At 39.9% G+C, this 21,207-nt stretch overlaps 1 protein-coding gene across 15 annotated transcripts in view; it reads left to right on the top strand.

Moving 5' to 3' along the window:
- Positions 1 to 21,207, top strand: part of IQSEC1 (IQ motif and Sec7 domain ArfGEF 1) — a 357,476-nt gene that overhangs the window by 241,432 nt on the left and 94,837 nt on the right. Inside the window, exon 1 of one of the 15 annotated variants that reach the window (XM_069769846.1) lies at positions 8,661 to 8,831. The exons of the other annotated variants lie outside the window; for them this stretch is intronic. The gene's annotated coding sequence lies outside the window, so the exon portion shown is untranslated. Of the gene's footprint in view, positions 1 to 8,660; positions 8,832 to 21,207 lie in introns of those variants that run through there. 15 annotated transcript variants of the gene reach the window in all.

The raw sequence follows: 21,207 nt of genomic DNA, 5'->3' as shown, positions 1-21,207 counted from the left end.
CTTTTGGGAGGGAGGGTGAAGAGGAGGCTACAGTTAAAAGCCCATCAGCCAGAAAACACAAAGGGTTCTAGTGCAGTAAGGAGCACTTTAACTACCTGGTTCATCTGTCCTTCAAGCAATTTTGCTATTGAGGGAAGTACTCTTTTTTTGGCAATTTTTCTAATAGTTTTTAATTATAATGCACTGAAACTCATAGGTTTCTAAAAATAACTTCTGCATCATAACTTGTACGTGTTATTAGGCATGTGAAGGTCTGTTCCTGAAAGGAGGGGGAATACAGCTTAGTGAGCAGTCTGTATGCGATTTTGGGAGATAGAAAGTAGAATTCTAAATACTTTTAAAATATTGATACTTTTTATGGATTTCTTTAGCTCTATTTCCCTACCTTTTCCTTTTTGTAAAGATGGAATTTTACTTAATAGGAGGAGAAAAAGGGTTATTCAAAGTGAATAAAAATTAATTATTATACCACGGATTGAAAGTCAAGAGACATGAGTTCTATTTCTAGCTTTGCGGCTGGCTCCTAATTGCTCTTTGGCAAGCGATGTCATAGTGTGACGCACATTTAAATGGGCTCTGCCTCCTAAAACAAGCAGTTCTTGGTCCTGTGCTGTGCTGCACGAGCTGTAGTGCTAGTATGTGAGGCAGGGCCATGAACCAGATAGGGGAACTGATCCAGCTGGAAACTGCACACTCCCACCCCCAAAAAAACCCGAACCCCAAAAAGCAAAAAGGTGGTGATGGAGAAGGGGGTTATTTCTTCAGCCAGAACAGCTGCCTGATCCATGTCGTTGTGCAACAGCTCAAACATGCCAGCAGAAGGCATGTCAAAATGGTAACCTTACTGCATCTCATATGTCTTATCTGGAAAAAGGGGAAGAAAATATTTGAAAATATTTTCTTCAAAATATTTATTTTTTTGATAATGTGGCTCCTTAAACTACAGAAGACTCTGGTCAAGTCAAACAATCAAAATAATTGTCCAGCAAAGCAAAAGCTGTCTACAAAGTTTTGAGTTTGAGTAGGCATAAAGACTGCACTTCTCCATCAATCACTTGGTGGGATAAAAATTATGTTACTTTACAACTATCCTGTAATAGACAAAAACATCCTGCTTTTAATATGCACATAATAAAAAACTCCGAAGAGAAAGGTATCAGCACAAAACATTTAATTCATCCTAGGTGGCTAGATTATTGTCTTCCAAATCATAATGAGGTATAACTAATTTTGTTGCAATCTATTGAGCTTTGGCAGTCTTCTGACTGCTGGGCCTTCTGTTGAAATAAGTCAAGCCCAGAACACCTAAGTGCTCCAATTGTTTACAGAGGTAATGCTGTTTGTAAGGAAATACAAGAATTTCTGTTTACTTTTTTTTATGGTAGGGCAGTATTTCCCTTGCATGTTTTTTCTTTGGGCTATTCGTCATCTGAGCCTCCTTTGTCTAAACAAATAAGTTTTTTTTTTAAAAAAAAAAAAAAAAAAAGACTGAAAATCTCAACAACAAAAAAAGCAAATCTGAATGATTTAGATTCAAAAACTTTTTTTCAAGTCAGAGTGATGTTCCCTGTGTGAAAGAGATGAGCTGCTTTTTCAAATTGGACCTTGGATAATGAATTTTATCATGAATCTCATTTTTTTGTAATATGCTTATCTCATTTAGTCACAGTTGACTGTTAAAATTTGATATCATTCGTGACTGTATATTCATGGGATACAGCTTCTACAGATGATTTTCTGTAACTTGGATTTTGGACTAGTTCTGAGGAGATACAAATGAACAGTCTGTGCTGGGAAACCTTAACAAGCTATAGTTATATATGTAGACATCTTGAAAATTAAATCTAGATTTTGCTCATTTGTTGCCATAGGTGTAGAAGAAATAAAAAATAGGCAAACTTGGGGAAAAGGATCAAATTCACCTTGTTTTCTTGAGTGAATAGTTGTATTGAAGTGGCATATTTCTGTAAGCAAGACAGAAGGGGGTTAGCCTAACATTATCTTGTATTGGAAGCACCTCATAATCCTTCACTTAGTAAATAAAGCATAACAATAATCAGTCTGTTCCAAACGTAGTTACCAAGGTGGTTAGTTTGAGTGAAAGGAAAAATCAAAGGAAATCAGCAGCTGCAGCAACTTTAATTCTTGGGGAGCACTTAAGGTGCGGTACCTGTAAGAAAGGTTGATGAGAATCTTCCGAAAGCCATGGGGAGAAGTGAGGAGAAGCTGGGAGCAAATGAAATGTGACAGGGAAGCGCCCTGTGAGAAGACAGAAGTAGCAAGAATGGAAGAGAGACCACTGTGAAGCGACAGTGAAACATCCCCTGGGGTTTTAGTGTAAATGAGCTCTGTAGCACAATAAGGTGAAAGATGAGGAGCGAAGATCTGCAAAAGCTGAGTATCAGATCACGGACTGTAAAACATACAATGCTTCCAGAGGTGGAAAGAGAGAATTCATGGAGCTACCCTTCTTCAGGGAGATGCTGGAGTATGGATAAGTGATGAAGGAAGAATGCCTTACTGAGGATGATCAGCCTCAGTAAGAAAGAACTAAGTAGAAATCAACCAAATAACAGAGGTTAAATTCTTGCAAAAGATTTGGATATTTAGAAACATGGTCTACTTGCATTATGTCAGATGTAAGTACCTAATTGTTAGATCTCAATTTAAATTACACTGCATTGAAAATGTTATAACTATTTGATGCACTTCTTTAAACATATTTGTGTCTACATCTAAATCTGCTTTGTCTTTCAAATTTATTTATTTTTTTCCTACAGTTATGACAGTTTTTCTATTAATCTCAGGCCGGTTTGTTTTGTTTATGATTACGCTGATCATAGCGTGTACAGACTGCAGTCAGGCTTGTCTTCATTGTCTCTTATCCTCCCCTAAATGTATACCCTGCCAGCAATTAAGCTTCCAATTGCGAAATAAGGAGAATGTGGTTGAGACTGCATCACTAAAGAAATGAACATATATCAAATAAACTACAGCAAAATGACAAGAAGTGTGTCTCCAAAGCCAGCAGTGATAATGGTACAAGTGGCTGTTACGGCCTCTGACTAAAAGAAGCCAATGGCTTTACCCATAAATAGACAAATTGATCCCTTTCTCTGGAAAGGGAATCTCGTTCCAAACAATGGGGTCAGAATCATTCTCATACATGAGAAATGCCCCACATCACCCTTACCGTACGCTGCAGGTAATAAAGGGTCTTTTAAAATGTAGTTATTAACATGCATAAGGAGAGCAGGGTATAAACTCCAACTGGCATCAGGATTATTCTGCTGTCAAACTTAAAGCAGTTCAGCATTTGAAGACATACTATTTGTTTGTGTTTTATTTTTAATGAAGGAATGGGGTGTGCAGCAGTTCTCCATTTTTAACCAAAATTCTTGCCTCTGACTTTTTTGCCTCAGTTTCCCCACCTTTGAAATATAGACAATGATAAAAGCTATTGCCTCCTTCAGTCAGTGGTTGTAATGGTCAGCAGCTTGTTCTTTGTTCTTTGAAGTGTAAAATGTTTTATACCATTTCAGATGTAATAGCACCACAAGAGTTCTTGTCTGCAGAACAGGTTTTACTGATGTACAACTCAAACCTTAGGAGGGGAAAGCAAGGTACAAAGGTAACTTCAGCAGCACAACAGCCTTTGCAGCTTTCATGAAGCTGACCGCTACACCCCCACAGCACGTGGTTTAGGTCTGGTCTCTGGTCATTTACTAATTCTTCTGCAACTAAAGTGGCCAGTATGAAAAAAAAAATATATATATAAAGAACAGTACACATTTGTCTCTATTACCTGAAGACATTAGTTTACATGTAGCACAGCACTGATAAGAGTTTTATTTTGTTTCCCAACAGTTTCTCCTCTTTGCACACTAGCTGGGAAGGTGTCAGCGTACAGGATTCATTACTGTTTTCACAGAAAGCAGCAATGAAATCATCTTACTTGATGTTCTTGTATATCTCCATTGCTGGTGCTAAATTATTCCCAACAACATAGCTAAAACTGCTCTGTCTGTCCTCTAATTTCAAACCTTCTATGTAGTATTTTCTTACCACTTGTCTGGGCATTATTCTAAAGGTAATTGAAATCACACTGTATGTGACAGCATATACAGGTTACCTTCAGCTTTGTTTTGGCAGTCAGTAATCCAGAACAGAAAAAAATTGGTTTGAATTTATCTTAAAAATTAAATTATGTAAGATTATGGTGCAAAAATGGTAATCAAAATAAATTACTCTTTGAGAGTGAATTAGTTTCCTTCCTGTAACCATTAGAGGCTACAGTTGTTGCACCCGGCAGGTAACATTTGCCTAGAGTTTATCTGCTTTTATTAATATGCTTATGTTATACATAGGAAAGATTTTGTGGATTTATGAAGGTGCCAAGACCTTTTGCAGCTGTAGCTATGAGCTAGGGAAACATTCTTGTCAGGTGCTAGAACCAAGAAGCCTTGCACTTTACCTCCAATCTATTAAATCCATCCCAGTCATAGTAACTTTTAGGCCAGACACTGCAGTGCTAAATGAGGTAGACTAAGCTGGCGTATTTTGGCTCTGGAATACAATGAGTGGTACTGGAGGACCAAGGCAATGCTTGGCTTTGATCCAATGTTCAGACTAAGTTTTCCCAAGAAAACAAGTGTGCTTAATGGGTGTTAGAATTGGTTGGTCTCTTTTCACTTTTGCGTAGATAGCAGCAATGGTCACTGATAGCACAGCAGGTATGTTGGCTGCCATGATTGCCAGACTGCTTGTAGACAAGGCAGTGCTTTTATAAGACGTGTTCTTGTTGGGGAAGAACTTGGAATTGTTTCCTTGGCACGTGTTAAAATATGAAATAACACACACTGTATGTTTTGTATATGCGCGTGCATGCCTGAGGCAGTGTCAAGAGGGCTTGTCTGTGGATTTTGTTCAGTGGCTAAACAGAACCAAAATTGTCCATCTGGCACCTTTCACAATCCTGGAGGTGGCAGGCACACAAAGTGTAAACTATACAGATGAATTGTACACGTTCAAGTGGAAAAAGGAAACATGATGCATTTAAGATTAATGCCCTTTCAGCTGCAAATTGCAATCTGCATCCATTCAAGGCAAAACTTCCTGGCGTTTTATGTTGTCTAAGGGTCTGGTTTAGGACAAGGATAATTCTGATAAATGCAAATGAGTATTACCCTGATTTTACAGAAGTAAATAAAAGTAGGATCAGAATTATGTGGTCTTGAGCTTTTTCTGCTCTGACTTTCAGAGAGACTTACCTGAGAAGGTGCTAGACATTTAGCTCATGAAAGAGGGGCAAATGATGCTATGTAAAAGCAAACCGGCCACTTCAGTGTCATTCACGCAACTTTTATCAGTATTTCTGGGAACGCTCCTTTTCCTGAGGCCACAGAGCCCTTTTGGCTTCCTAATGCTCCAGCTGCTTTTCTCATGCATCTGTGCCTAATCCCAGGTGTCTGAGCTCCACAGGACGATGTTTTCTGTCTTTGAAGGTCAAAATCCTTGTAGTGACGTCACAACTGATTTGCTTTAAAACAGGCTGAGGTCAGTAACTATTAGGAGGTTTTAAGTAGAAGACCTGAGGAAAAGCAAATCAACTCTTATGAAATGACAACCTCCTCCGTCTCCCAAAACAAATTCAGCAGTGCAGTGAAAATAATGCAAAGAACCCAAGCTGTTCCCAGAGTGTAAAACTGATCAGCTCAGAAGGTCTAACAGAGTAGAAGGATGAACGCCTTCCTCCAGTCAGCCTCCAGCCAGCTAATTAGACAACCTTGTACCAAAAGACTTCTTCCCAGATCCAGCTGGTCTTGAAGCATGCAGGCTTGATAGTCTTTTTTATTTTATTATTGTGAGAGTAATATAAACTGTTCTTACCAATACATATTTCAATAATATTTTGCACTTATTCAGCATCTTTGCATTGAAAATCTCAGAAGTGCTGAACAGAGCAGAGTGAAAATGATCTCCAATTTTTCCACAAGGAAAGCTAAAGCAAGCTTTTAAGGACTTCTGGTGTTGATTTTGGAGAGGCGGCGCACTCAGATTTTGAATTTAGGCTTTTTTTTTTTTTCTACTCCTGTTCTGTTTTTATCTCTGTACTGGAAAGCCATTCCAGTGGTAGTGATGCAAGGCCTGGGTGCAGGAGGCTGCTTAGCCTGCATGATCCTCCATTCACTGGGAAGCTCTGCATAAAGTTTTGGCTGGTGTATGTTTTGACCTTGAACCCTGGAAAAGAGAGCTTTCTGTTATTTGATGACAAATTACATGACAAAGATGATGAAGGAATCATATGGCAGGGAAACTGTCACAGATCACTTTTACGCAGAAATGTGCTGAGAAGTGTCTCTCTGGACACGCTGTCTTCTAAGAGAAATATCTCATGTAGGGAGTCAGTAAAGAGAGATTCTGGTTGCACTGGAGATCTTGGAATTATGCCGAAGGAATGCTTGGGAACGATGAAAAAAGCGAGATAGGAACCCAACACACAGGCGTGCTTGTATATCCTTTTAATCCCTCCATATTTCCTGTCCAAGTTGAATTATCTTCCTAATGTTTTTGTGTGGCCATGTTTACATGTTGGAAACATACTGACTGCTCGCAGCCATCGCTCTGCAGTGAGCTCACTTGGCTGCATAAGGAATCTGTCCGAAAATGCACATCAGCACTCTAGCCCTTTGAATGCGCTATTTCTGTCTCGTAAAAAGCATCCGCTTCATGCATCCCTGCAGAGGTGAACTGAAAGGTTGGAATGATACAAGGGAGCGTGTGGGGAGGAGCAAGTCCCTGTGACAGCAAACCGTAAAGATCTCCCGTCAGCGAGGAGGTACCAAGGGGAGAGCAAGTGCACAAAATAGGGAAGGAGGGTGAACAGCCTACAGGTGTCGTGCGTGGTTTGATTTGGGGGGGAGATTGACAGCCTGATATGACAGTCTGGTTCTCAGATATTTTGCAATTTACTATATGGTATTGTTTGTCAAAAGGGGAAAAAGTTGTCTGTCTACCCTGTATCGTGCTTAACTTCTGCTGTACTTCCCAGTTCTGGAAAGGGCTTCCAGTCCTCCTCTGTTGACAGACTCTGTGAAAGTAACCATTAGTAATACTATCCCAGAAAACTAATGGAGCTGAATTAAATAAAGTAGTTTTATGATCAGAGGAGTCTGGTAAGAAGTGAAGCAGTACACAGTAACTCTTTCTCAGATTTGGGAAAAGGATTGTAAAAACCCTTGGGCTCCAAGTTCAGTCCAGCTGAACTCGCAGCATTTCTGTCCCAAACAGGGCCACTTCCTTATCTCTCAGGTTAAGTACAGTCAGTAGCATCATGTAGTCAGCATGACAGTAGTCAGATGCTACAACACATGCTATCTGGATATCTGACAGGTAGGAAAAGCTGCATGTAGTACTTCATATATTATTTCTATTATGCTGCTAATATAAAGCTCCTAATCTACCACTGCATCCAGAAAAGTAGTTGAGAATTTTTGTGTTCAAAAATTTACCTTTTCAAGGGATATCAAATGCTCTGGCAAAATAGTGGAAAAGATCTGGCATTTGGTTGAACAGATCCTGGTTTACTTTTTTTCATTACGTGTCTGTGATTTGCTGCTGTTCAAACCATGGCAACTAGTGAGCATTAGCTGGGGCTGGCTTGGCTCTATCGGCTGTACTGACTTTTCTAAAGAGCACATGAACTTGAGTAAAAGCTTAGCTCAAGTTTCATGAGTTACATGGAAACAGTGTAAACAGTGTTGCTTTTTTATGTAATTTATGATTTTAAAACCTAAACTACTTTGGGCTGCCCTACACAAAGAAATATCAGCAATCTAGCCCATGCTTTGGGTTTTATTTCAAGATGCATTGAAAATGCTGCAGTAACAGCAAACACAGAATATGCATTTCAGCGTTAAAGGAAGTATTCCTGCAAAAAAGAAGAGATGGGGGAAAATTGTTACCTCTGAAGGCTGGAGGAGCCTGAGCAATAAATTTTTCAATGAAAGCTACTGAGCACCCGTCCATGTTGTTACAGTCAGGCAGACCTGCACTTCAGCACTTCCAGTGACATGCAGAAGTCTGACAGAGGCAATGGGCAGAGTTAAAGAAATACCGTGGGAGCTCGGAGAGGCTGGTATGCATTCTGTCTGGTTCGGTGAAGTTTAAGAGGATAATCCAGGGGGGAAAAAAAAATCATTAACAAAATTATGATTAGAAGGTAAAATACTTTCTACTTAGGCATAAAAGTTATGCTACAGCATTTTGATGCTTATGCATCACTGGTATTGTTCCAAATTTTTGAGCTGTAAGTCGGTAATATACCCGGGTTTGGGCTGAGCAGTACCGGAGCTGAGTATTACCTGAGAATTAGTATCAAATTTAGGAAGTGTTTTAGTCCTGGGAAAGCACACATAGCATCATCATTTTTATACAGCCCAGCATCTGCTGCTTAAGCTGTCTGATACATCGTGTAAGGCTGAAAAGGGCACTGACCTTGCAGTGAGATTGCTTACTAGCCGGAATTGCCCTAGAGCTGTGGTATGTCTCAGGGTACATTCGGCTATGAAAGCTGCTGAGCAGAAGCTACAAGGTCCGGCCCATCACAGCGACGTTAGGTAAATTTGCTGATCAGTACAGTATATCAGTCAGCTAGGAGCCCTGCACTTCCCTGCTCCATAACGAGGCACTGACCCAGCTTCATCCTCCTGTAGGACCAGCTAGCTCTTTTTGTATTATTGCTGCACATCTACCGCAAAGGGAAACTGTGACAGCTCCACCTGGATGTTTGATTTTATTTATTCATGGCCCGTGGAACAATGAAGTCAGAGGTAGGTGAATGATGCAGTGCAGGAAGTTGCTGCAGCAGTAGCTTTGCTACAGAGATGATGATTTAATGTATTGGGCTAATGGTGGAGGAAAATATTAATAAATTCTGTTTCTGCATGTATTGGGTAGGAGGCGAGGCAAAACAAGGCTTTCTAGGTGCAGCAGATGACATTTTCTAATTATATAGCTTTCTGTTATGCCTGAAGTAGTCATGTACAAAGGTTTTGCTTGCCTTAAAATGATAGAAAACCAGTCTTTTTGAAGCAAAGCTATCCATTTAACTTGCTAGAATTAACGGGATGTTGTGTTTCATTGTTATAAATGCATATCAAGTTCTCAGCAGAAAAATAAGCATGTTAATCATTGTAGCTGATGTACTGTGTGTTATGTAGATTGCTAGCATCGATTCTAGACCGTAGGTTCAGGTTTCTTATTTGCATTTAGTCTATCAAGCCTGTGCCCACCCTGAATCCCTTCTGGTGAATTTCTGTTGATTTTGTTGCTCGATGTATTTATTCTTCTTTGTGTATCTGCTTTTAAATAAATCATCAGAAGGATAAACAGTCCTACAGCAGAGGGAGCAGAATGTTTCAGGAAGCTAAATCCTTCTGTTAAATCGCATGCAATCTATGCAGTTGTTAAAGGAGGGTTTTTCATGCAAACCATGAGTATGTTTTGGGTTTTTAAAAAAAAAAACAGTCTCATGCCTGCCTTGTACACAGGAATGTGTGGGTTCATAGGACAGACATGTAAATAGATTCTTAACAGAGTTCCCAAAGCACAGCTCTTGGACTGGCCTGTGTGTTTGGGTGTTTTGTGATTATATAATGGATAGCTGGAGCATGTGGATGAAGTGGCTGAGAGTTAGGGGGGTTAGTTTATTTTTTATATCTCTTAGTATATGTAATACATTTCTTGTGCTTAACAGTTTTTTAAAACAAATTTGTTAATTCATGTCAGTGTCCTTGGATTTAAAAGGTATTAGATTAATGGCAGTAGATTAATATCTTTTTATTTTAATGGGGTATTAATTGTTGCTATTTTTTCCAAGTACCACTTACTTTAAACTGCTTTGGATTTGGTTTGACTGTGTTCTGTCAAAGCTGATGAATGGTTAGAACAAGCGAAGCAGAAATCGGGGCTGCCACCAGCACCCGGAGCAGGAAGTTGCGAGATTCCCATTTAAAACCTAAAGCTCTCGTGTGTGCTCTTGTCAAAAAGTCAATGCTTTTAGTCTTAACACAGTAGTTTGATTTGGAGATGGTTGTCCTATGGATCTGTTAATATCTACATACAGTTGGAAGTAAAGGAATGAAAACTACCCTTAAGTCATAAGCCTGGTTAAAGTTAAAATTCATTGCCTGATTGCTGTTTTATAGGAATCTTTATAAACAATGAAAATACCTTGACTTATCATATGCTCGTTGATATCAATGTCAGCAATGTTTCTCTGCTATAGAATAGCTAGGGATGATATGAAACCGGTACGTTTGGACCTAAGTTTTGTACGCTGTGAAGGTCCGCTGGCCAACAGATTTGGGGGGGTCGAATCAGGCTGACATCTAAATACAGAATTTCTTTAAGCAGACTGAGAGGTGTCAGTAGCGTTGCATCAGTGGATTAAAGGGTATTTGGGGGTGACAGCCTTTGTCACTTTGAGAAGGTCACAGGCAGAGAAATTCAGCTTGGCTTCCCATAAGTCCGAACTCTTCTGTTCCTCCTGGTGCTTTGCTATGCCTCTTGTATAGCCCAGCACAGCCAGAAGAGGAATGTGGGGCACTTTTGTTTTCACCAGTCAGCTCAGTGCTTTGGAAAGTGTCTGCCAATGCATGTGCTGGGCTTCTTAATAATGTGCCACTCGTCTTGGAGCAAAGTCAGTGTGCAACATCCGTGGGTCCAGCCACCAAATGAGAAACTGTTTCATGCATTTTTAAGTGCTTGAGGAGGAGAAAAATACTACTAAATATTACTAAAAATTACTTTTTTTTCACTAAATTATCCTTTAGTTTTAAACATGGTACCATTTAAAGCAATAATGTAGCGGGTTTTTCCTAATTCTTTTTTCTGAAATAAATAACTTGAAACATTTTTTTTTTTCTCAAATGAGAATGGAAGATACTGGTTTGCAGCTTAAGAAGAAAATATGGGTCTTGAATTTATAAATGCATAGCTGCATTAGGACTGAAGTATTTGTGCTTGTAGTTATATACATGATTACACGTTTGAAGATCCAGAGTCTTTCTCATACCTGTTTTGGTTTTACTGTAACCTGGATAGTAAGGATTGTGCATGTTGGATGTAAAAGTTTTGTATTCAGTACACAAATACCTTGGGGGACTTAAGTCCTTCTTGATGAAATCATTATTTTTATAGAGGGTAGAGGGACAAGGCATGTCTCATTACTAGTCGAGTCACGCTCTTTATGCCAAAGGAACTCTAGTAAAAAGTGAATGGCCCCCATGCTGAACAGCAGTAAAGCAATAAACCCCTTAATTTACATATACACAGTTGCCAGTTCGAAACAGTGTTGGTGAAGGGCAAACGGTGCATCAGCAACTGCATGAAGTTGGAGCGTTTTTTCATTACTCTATTAACAAATCTAGATTTTTTTTTTTTAATGTAAATAACAGTAGTTTTGCTTTAATGTGCAGGCAGGGCATTGCTAGTTTGCTGCAGTACTGAGTGGTGCATTAGGCTGTTCAGCATCGCTTACGTTCTCCTGTGCTCTCGTGCTGCTCGGGGACAAAGGAGGCTCACGCTGGGGCAACGCTGGGAATGAGGCTCTTGCAATGAAGCGAGCGAAAGGGTATTTTCTAGTGTATACCGGTGGTTAGCTGGGGGTATTGTATGGACAGCCATAATTTTTTTAAGACTCTTACCTGTAAATGGCAATGCTGTTACAATAAGAAATGCATCCTAAGCGAGGACAACCAGGAGTTTCAGTGTACGCTGAGGGAGCTCGAAGTTTAAATAGGTAAATGATGCAATTACAATGTTGGTCTCCCAGTACTTTGACATGACTGCTTCCCCAATGCTTAGCGTTCAGAGTACTGAAAAGCTTCCGAAGGAAACTCATGTTTTCCAGGAGAGAATTTTTATTAAGGAAAAAAGCAATTGCAGGCAAGTTGGATCTTGTTTTGGGACTTCTCCCAGGCAGAAGCCACTGCATTTTTTAGAGGGGACTTCTTCAGAAGCAGAAACTTTAGATTTGTCAAAGTGTAGAAGGTTATCAGGCTGCTGTGCTGTGCTTATTGGATAATTAAATTGTCTCCTGAAGCATGAGAAGGGAGATGAAAAAAAAAAAACAAAACAAAAAAACTTTTTTAAAAAAATACTTGCTTTTCAGCAAGACAAAACTATACACCTGTGCCTCTTACAAGAAACAGCATAGCTGGCTACTTCCTCAAACAGCTACATTTGTCAAAGTGAAAAATCCTGCTGAAATTCAGTTTAATCCAGGCTCCTCATTCTTTTAGGTCTCTGAAAAAAAAAATCACAGGCCTTATACATGTGAAGACTGAGCCACCTGGAGTTTAGTAAATGTTTTAGCCACTTTGTTAGAAAGCTTAGTTTTCTAATGTGAACAGTGTGAACATGTACCAGGGTGATACTATCCGAGGGTTTTTCGAAGCTGGTGTGTAGTAGCATTCTGTAATAGGAAGTACTAATCTGGGTGCTGACGGTCATTACTGGGTGTAGCAGCATCCAGAGGTACATGACTAGGATGTGGTTTGGAGAAAGGGGGAGGAGAGCTGAGTTTGCTGCCTTGTGTTATAATTTTTTCTATTGTGGTAGCTGCTAGATGTTTGTCTTGAGTTGCAGTGAGAACTCCTTCATATTTAATATCAGGCATGAGGTGCCTGTGCCATAACCTTAAGGAAACTGAATTTCATGGACTCTCAATCAGATCCTTACTGAAGCCAGGTTTTCAGGGTTTCTTGTTTTTTGTTTTGTTCCACAAAAATGTAAGTAAATGCATTAAATCAGAAATACATAACTTTTCATCTTTAAATAATTTTTATAAACATTTACTGATTTATATGCACAGCACAGGCACCCACAGTACAGATGCAAATGTCTTCATTTTTCCAGATGGAAAGACTGAGGGAGAGGAAGGGAGAGAATGGTTTGTTCAGCTGCAGAGGAAAGTTGATATTAGAGGCAGAGTTAGATTCTAGAAATCTTTGTTCCCAATGCAGTGCTCTCTCAGCTGCCTAGGAGCATTGGACAGTATCTATTTCATGTGCTTGAACAGTGAGACAGAGAAATAAATTTTTTAGAAGTGTGATTTTGTGTGTGTGTGTGCATGTGTACATGCTGTATATGTGACATCTGCAGAATGCGGTGTTTGGCAAACATTTTTAGCTCTTTCAAGTGAAACCAGATCTCTCAGTGAGTTACATTCAATGTCTTACAGGCAATGCTGAATTGACAGTATTATTTAAATGGGTGTAATCACGTTCTACATTACAGCATAACTTACCGCATCCCACTTTTTTACTTGTGTTATTAAAATGCAGGGGAAACATAGCTGGACTGCCTTGAACTTTCAGTAATGAGCACCAGAATCAAAACAGCAGAAACAATTAATATTTGCAGACAAACAGAAAAAGAAAACTCATAAAAATGTATTTCCTAGTCTTTCCAATTTTCCCAAGCGTTAGTGCAATGCTGAAGTCCACTCTGCAGATGCAAAAAGCATCCGCTGAACAACAGCTAAGCAGCGCAATTATATTGCAGGACAAAGGGGAGAAAACTCAACTTCTTGGGAGGCAAGGGGTTGATTGTGATGACCTGTTCAGGCTTGAGGCAGATAGTTTAATACTGATGTGGTGCGCTCCAAAAGTATTTTCCTAAGATTTAAGCCAAGAATAGAATCAATTGAGACAGTCTTCAAGGAAGCAATGAGCAGAGGAGAACATAGGGATCAAAGACTGTAGCTTCAGAAAATGGCCTGTTGTGCTGCCGTGCGTTTATTATGTTACTCGGAGTGTGCAATAAAGGGTGTTGGTTCAGCTGTGTGCCCCTGCCACAGGGCTTCATCTAGAGAATGTTTTTGGATTCAGTTCCAAAAGAGGGGGAAAAAATATATTGCCTTTTAGGCACTGCTCTCTTTTTCCTTGTTTGATAACTGCTGCCAAAGTGGGCTGGCCTCAGTTGTGTTTCTTTCCAGTGAAGGGCCACAGGAAAATATTTCCTGGTAATAAGACCTTACTAGTTGGATACTATCTGTAAGATATGTTAGTGTAACTGTGATGTTTTGTATCCCTTGATTAACATGATGAATAGACTAATGGAAAAATAAAACACTGTTGCGTTATCAGTAACAGAACTGATGAGATGGGAAATGGGGAGGGGAGAGCGACACCCTGTTTTTAAGTGTCTGAGCAGAAGGCTTTTGTATCCCACAGAATAGCTTATCTGTGCCATTTTGCTCTTAAATCAGTGGCCCACCTGAATTTCAAAAGCATCGCTTGGCGATCGGAATGATAGTAACATTAGCCAGCTAATAGAAGTATGGAAGGCTGGGTGGAGAGGAATTAAGCCAAATAAAATAATTGCACAGTTAAATTTCACTCGGTTATCCTTTCCTCCTTCCTTCCCTTCCTGTTTGTGTGTTACTTTGAGTCCTGTTGTCACGGGACTCCTGTAATACCATTTGTTTTGTCACTTCATCCTACCCCAGTGCTTGCCCTGAACTTTATAGCTTACCAGTACTGCTTGCTTGGCTGCTCTGTTAATCTCTTCACACTACACCACACTTGAGAAATTCTTATTCTCTGCGCTCAGCAAAACATACAACTGCAATCCAGCGTGCAAGTTCACCCTACCTAAACAGCACAATTGCTTATCTTGATCCAGTTACTGGCGCAACCTTTGCACCACCTGGCAGCCTTGCTGGCTGGCGAGCTCAGCAAAGGGACCCAGAAGAAATGCCTCGTGAGGAATGGCTTACCTTTCACGTGAGGACAAGGAAGGCTTTGTGCAGTAGGGAGAGGAGCCCTATGGCAGATGTGTGTGCAGGCTCCCAGGCTGGAGCCGGCTCTTCGGGCAGGATCAGCTGCTGCGAAGTGTGGAGCTGCAGAGCGTGGAGCTCACCAGGGCGACTTTTCACGCTCTTGACCATGCCATGTTCAACTGTCAGCCCAGCAACCTTTATTAGCACAAAACTCACATTCCAAACATTTCTGACGTAGGTAGCAGGACAGAAAAGGAACAGAAATGCAGAAGACTCTGTTTCTTCACAAACGCTTGCTTTTATGCATTCAGCAGTCTGAATTAGAGCTGGAGCCGATGTATTCTCCCAGCTTCCAGAGCAGACACGTGTGCTCAAGCCAGGCGGTTACACTCCGGTTCTAACTAGAAGTGGGCCCGGACCAGATGCCTACACCCTACTGCCTCAAGCCTTTACAGAAGCTAGAGCTTTTGTTTTGTTCTTGTCCTCATTTCTGCAGGCAACTGAACAAAAGCCCAACTCTAGCTTTCCAGTTTAGCCTTCGCACCCACTCTATTTTTGAGAAGATAAGGAAACCCATGGAGGAGATTCATGTGCAACTTGTGCTTTGGTCCAGAGCTCAGACATCAGTGGAAGTGAATGAAGCAGGTGTCAGCTGTAAAAGCATACAAAGTATTAGCATGCAGAAGGAGCAAAAACCTAGCAATTCACATTGCTACTGAGGTTTCTGCATCCTAGTACGAGCTGTTTGCTATGGCAGTGTCAGGTCTGGGAAGTCTGAAATAAAGCAAGATGCCTGGTGTGCATGTTTGCATATCAATACCAGAAGTGTTTTCTAGCTTGCATCTGACGCATAACATAACTGGTGCTTGAGGTCAGGAGCTGTGTTAGAGTTTGAAACACTTGTGCATGCAGTCAGTCCTTACGGTTGCTTTGCAAGCTTTCTGCTCTTGCAAACTCCAGTTATTTGTCTGAATGCTAGATCTTCCATACAATCTTCTGGGTACTGTTACATTATGCTTTTGCATATTCTGCTACTCAGAATATCTGATCTGAATAGCTTTAAACCCACTGCAAAAAATTCCAGCACCTAGCGAAATGTCCTAGCTGCTTCTGCCTAGATAAACAGGTTCCTGGAAGCCAAACAGGACTTATTGAAGAAATCCAGTTTGTGAACCAAACCAGCAAATAAGTGGATTTTTTTGGTTATGTAGCCTTTGATTTTAATCAGATTGCAAAGTTTGTCGCTTTATCCAGTCTCCCTAGTGCACTTGTGTCCATGTTCTCAAGACTGTCATTATTAACTGTTTTAGAAGCTTGTGCAAAGAGCCTGTCTCATCAATCCTGAGAATATAAACTGGAGGGTACAGTGGAAGTATGACAGTGGAGATATGTAGAAAATTGACTTTCATTTGTTTATTTGTTTCTATTTGAAAACTATTTGTCTATAAACAGGAAAGCAGCATTCAAACCCAAGATTAAAACAATGTTGAGATATACATTTCTGAAGGATATCCATTAGTGAATATCATAAGATCCTTCAGGTCTCAAGTTCGGTATTAGAGTAGGACAAATTATGATGAAAAGAGTTTCATTCACTGAATGAAAGCTGGAGAACTGTGTACCTTGATTTATCGCTACGGTGCTGCTCCATCTCCCTTATCTGTTGCTCAGACTGCAATAGATAAAACTGTATGTTTACTGCCTGGATTGAGTAATATCTTGGGTGAACCATAGAAGATTGGCTCTCTGATCAAAACAGGGCTAAATCACACTTTCAGCTGACTGATGTTTTGGAGAACACAAAGCAGTCAGTAGGTGCTACACATGCCATGGTAAGAACATGGTCAAAGGAAAAGAAAACCAAACACTGGTGAAAAGAAACAGTATCTCCTGGTAGCCAAATGTGATCTGACCAAATTGCATCTTGGACAGAGGCTATATTCTTTTGTTTGCTTGTGATCACAGTAGAATTGTGCCATTGAATAGATTTTATTTTCAGTTGCTTTTCTTGTGGGGAAAAAAAAAAAAATGTGGGTGTTAGAACGATCTATGAAAAGTGAGCCACCCTCTTAGGGTATGTTTACCCAATCTTTTAAAATGTTCACTTCCTCTGACATTTTTATTTACCTTGGCACATAAATACTAAGTCAAGCTGTTTCCCTTTCCTGAACTCAGTGTTTTTAAAGGAAGCTAATATTCAGTCTTGCTAAAGAATTTCAGACAACTTGATAGATGGACTATGGATATGCAGAACGATGCCATCTTGCAAGAATGTCCTCCCAAAGTTTCTGGTTCTCATAACAAACTAAAAAAATCTCAGCTCAGAAAAACCATGTGATACCAATGCTGCAAGTCTTATCCAATTCTGCATAATATGATTACAGAAATAGTGTAAAGGTTAGCCTATGTGCTGTAAATATATGATCTTATTATATGAATTTCCTTATCCTAAACCCGTCTAGAATGGATGAAACAGCATTTTTAAGCGCTTCACAAGGCCTGTCATTTCAGCAGAGGTTTCTTAGCAGCCTTTAAAGCATTTGAATTACTGTATAATGGTATTCTGTCATCTCTTAGCAAGGCTCACACTCTAAACACTTTTATACACAATAGAAATTAAAATGGAATTGAGTAAATTCTGTCTCTCAAATTCATGGACTGTCTAGTGATTGTCTGGGTGCTTAATATTAAATATAGGCTCGTATCTAATAGAGCTTGCTTACTTGGAGCAACAAATTGTAAAATGTAAAATAGTAGGTCAGATGTGGTAAATAAAATATTAACTCTTTCCGTACACTTTTTTTTAAAGTAAATGCATCTAACATTATAGGCACAGTTTTGGTTTTATTCTTTTTCCATGCTTTAGGATATTGCAAAAGCAAGCTTTTTTACTGCAAATACATAGTTTATTGGGTGAAAAAATATTCGGCATGCAACAAAATTTTTCTAAAAGCTTCTAAAAACTTATGAATATAGCAGATATGATGATTTGGGGGTCATCTGCACATGTGCCATTTTCATGGTCTCTGAAGGTCCTTTTTTGGTCTTGGTTCTCCAGCAGTTTATTAACTTTCTAGGGAACTGTCTGGTCTGCTCTCTCCATCATGGCACCTGAGTAAAATTCATTGTGATCATACCAGTAAATGCAAGCAAAAACTATCACATGCAGTTACCCTTTTTTAGGGGGCAATGGTGAGGTGACTAAGGGACATCAGAGAAGAAATATATTCTAATATGTAGCTCATATGTAGGACCAGTTTTCTATGTAGTTGCCTACATGGACACCCCAGTGAGATGGTCTCAAGCTTGTGTCTATCAATTCCTGGGCTGAAAGATGTTTTCTGCTCCCTAGGTTTGAGCTGTTACTTCATACCGCTTCATGACTTCTCTCACCTTAGACTTTTAGAATTGAGTTCAGTGTGCCTGATTCTTCCCTTGAAGATGTTGCCTGTCTTTTTTTGATATCAAGGATAGGCTCAATCAACCACAGATGGCAATGTGAGAGAAAAGCAAAAAGTTGAGAAAAGTGATGACTAGTTCATTGCTAGCACTGGTTGGAACTTCATCCCTCCTGCTGTGTTAAGGTAGTTGTAGAGCAGCAGCTGAATGTGTATCCTTCTGTGTCTCAGCATAAGCATGACTGGTTCCTGGGTATGCCCAGAGGTAGCTACAGAACCCACAGAGGTGGGTAAAAGTTTCTGCTGACCTCTCTGTTTAGATCAATAGCTGAGCGTACATTTGTTTCCCACACAACCCGTGTTGAATTTGAGGTGTGGGAGATGCAAAATGAGGCTGCTGCATGAACTTTACAGCTCAAAGCAGTACAGAAAACAAGGAAGTGGATCAAAGTGGAGAAATGTTCATACTTTTCAAGCATATGAAGATATAGCAGGATTTTCTTTTATAACCTTTGTTAGCCAGCCAGTCTGCAACCTTGATTCATTGCTTCGTACAAACAGCTGATCAGTAGAGTACCATCTTCAGGCTAGCAGTGGTGGTGGTTACTGAAACTTGCTGCAAAAAGTACTGTATACCATGGATGGTACTAGCCAGTGTGTGAGAGAACTATGGTGCCTGAAAAAAGTTTCTGTCTGCTTACTATGTGCAGAGAATGTCTACTTCTGGGGCACGCTTCTGGTACCTTGTTGGCAAAAGTGTGCTATTAGAAAGAGGAGGAGAAACTGTGGGCGTGTTTGATCTAGAGCAGTGAGTAACGTTAAAAACAGGAATCTACAGAGGTCAGTTGGTCAAATAATAAGCTAATCTAATGTCCTAAAGCCATCAGATACAATCTATCAGGAAATGCAAAAGTTACCATTCCTGCAGGAAGAGGAATTTAGACTTGCTGTGTGGTATTTTGTGGTTTGTACCTCTGAATATATATTGCAAGCAGTTTAAATATTAACAATAGTGAAGTTCTGAGGTAATGTTGTGGTCATCTCCTCCCACACTTATCTAGATCTCTTAAATGTGCATATGTGGTCTTTCACAGCTAAAATTTGGTGTGTTTTAATTCCTTCAGTTCCTAGAAGAAAAAATACCTGCCTGTTTTCATGCATCTGGAACCCTTAATGAGGACTTGCCTGATTCTACTTGTCAAAGCACTACTTCACTAATGGTAGAGACACTAATTTGTGACTGTCCTGACAGCACATAGACTGCCTCTTATTGGTAATGTAAAAGAAAGAAAGGCTTGTGAGCATGAAGTGAAATGAAAATATTCGAGAGACTTAGTACCAAACTATTCAGCACTTCCTGAGCGTTGTGCTATGTTTGGTTTGGTTCTGATGGGTACTCTGTCCAGAAGTATTCTAGAGAATCAGAACTAATGGAAATTAATATTTTAATTGATCTGTTCATTTGTGCAGAAATAACTAGATGGTCTCTGCTCCCTAAATAAAAATAGAAAAAAAATCTGTGACCAAAGCTGATCACACAGCAGTCCTGTTCAGAATGATTGGATCACTGCAAAGAGCCTTCTTTCTTTAAATAGCCATCCTATTAGCTGAAGAATGGTTGAACAGCTCTGGAAGGCATTTTGTGACATTAAATTATGTCTGTGCAGTATCTAACTCCCTTCTCTGAATTTGACCTTTGTCTGCCAAATTCTGACAATGCCAACTTGGGAAAACCTTGCCTAACCCTGAGTGAGATCAAGTCTGGCCAGCTGAGATACTTTAAATAATGACTCCTGGGACTGAGCCTTTCTGATTTAGGAATAGAGAGCTGGTTTCTTCTCCCCAGATAGCTGGTGGGGCTGTGCTTAACTAGATCGTGAAGCAGTACAGCTACAGCAGTGCGGCTTTTGAATAAGGGGACGTTTTTATGGCTGTGTGGCCAGAGAGTTGTGTGAAGTCCTTATAGGCCAGAAACCTCAAAGGCTGCTTTCTGTTGAACAGGCGCTTAAATTGTACAAACATGTTTGTCTTTCAAATGGAAGTACTTCAGTGATGTTCTTGCAAAGCACAGCGGCTATTGTGCTAAGCCGTGCCAGTTCTGAGACAAACTCAGAGGGAGCATGGTCAGTGAGAGTTGCACAGACCTCACGGAAAGAGACGGAACTGCTAATCATCAGCAGAGACTTCATATGATGCTCCATATGAGGGCAAATCATTTCACTTCATTTGCAGAGCTGACTCCTACACTAAACAATTCATTTTAAACCAGAGTTTACCTTCCACCCCCAAATGACATAGTTGCGTTGTCAGCATGGAGGAGCCACCAGGCAGTTTCTCTCAAGTGCAATATAAATTTTAGCTCCTGATCTATGCTTTGCTAGAGATGCTTGCCAAGACTCTTTCTATAACAATTAAGAAGGGTTTCTTTGAGTAAAAATATCCATGTTGTTTGGCTGCCAGAGCACTGCACATTTCTGGACCTTTAAATTAAGAGGAATGAACTTTTCGATAGAGTAACATATATGTATATCTCAATACGGAGTTATTCTGAAGCAAGACTTTACAAAAGCAGGTTTGATCCCTCTCAAAAAGGTTCCAGAAACTGTCCTCAACCACTGTAACATCCTTAGAGGGCCTGGAAGGCATTTTTCTAATAACTGAAGGTCTTTTCATTTTTATCAGAAAAAAAGAGAAATATTTAACCAGAGTATGAGGAAATATATTTTCAATATTCATAAAATGCTCTAAACAACTGCTTATTTTTATTTGCCAAACAGGGTGGAGTAGTGAGTTTTGTGGCTGAGATCACCACCACCAAGAGATATGACCTGTTGGCTGTATGTTCAGTGGTGATGTAATGCTAATTTAATGTTCATCATTGTTTTAATTCTATACATTTAGAACAGAATTCTCACCGTATTTTTTTCTTGCAGTCTCAGCACACACATTCCTTATTAGCTTGTGCAAAACGTCCGCAATTAAAATTCCCTCACGAGTATGAACAATTTTGTCCTGGCCTGG

The sequence above is a fragment of the Haliaeetus albicilla genome, chromosome 24 (assembly GCF_947461875.1).
Source record: "Haliaeetus albicilla chromosome 24, bHalAlb1.1, whole genome shotgun sequence".
Lineage (NCBI taxonomy): Eukaryota > Metazoa > Chordata > Aves > Accipitriformes > Accipitridae > Haliaeetus > Haliaeetus albicilla.
The sequence above is the reverse complement of the archived record's forward strand: the minus strand, read 5'-3'. Positions and strand labels throughout refer to the sequence as shown.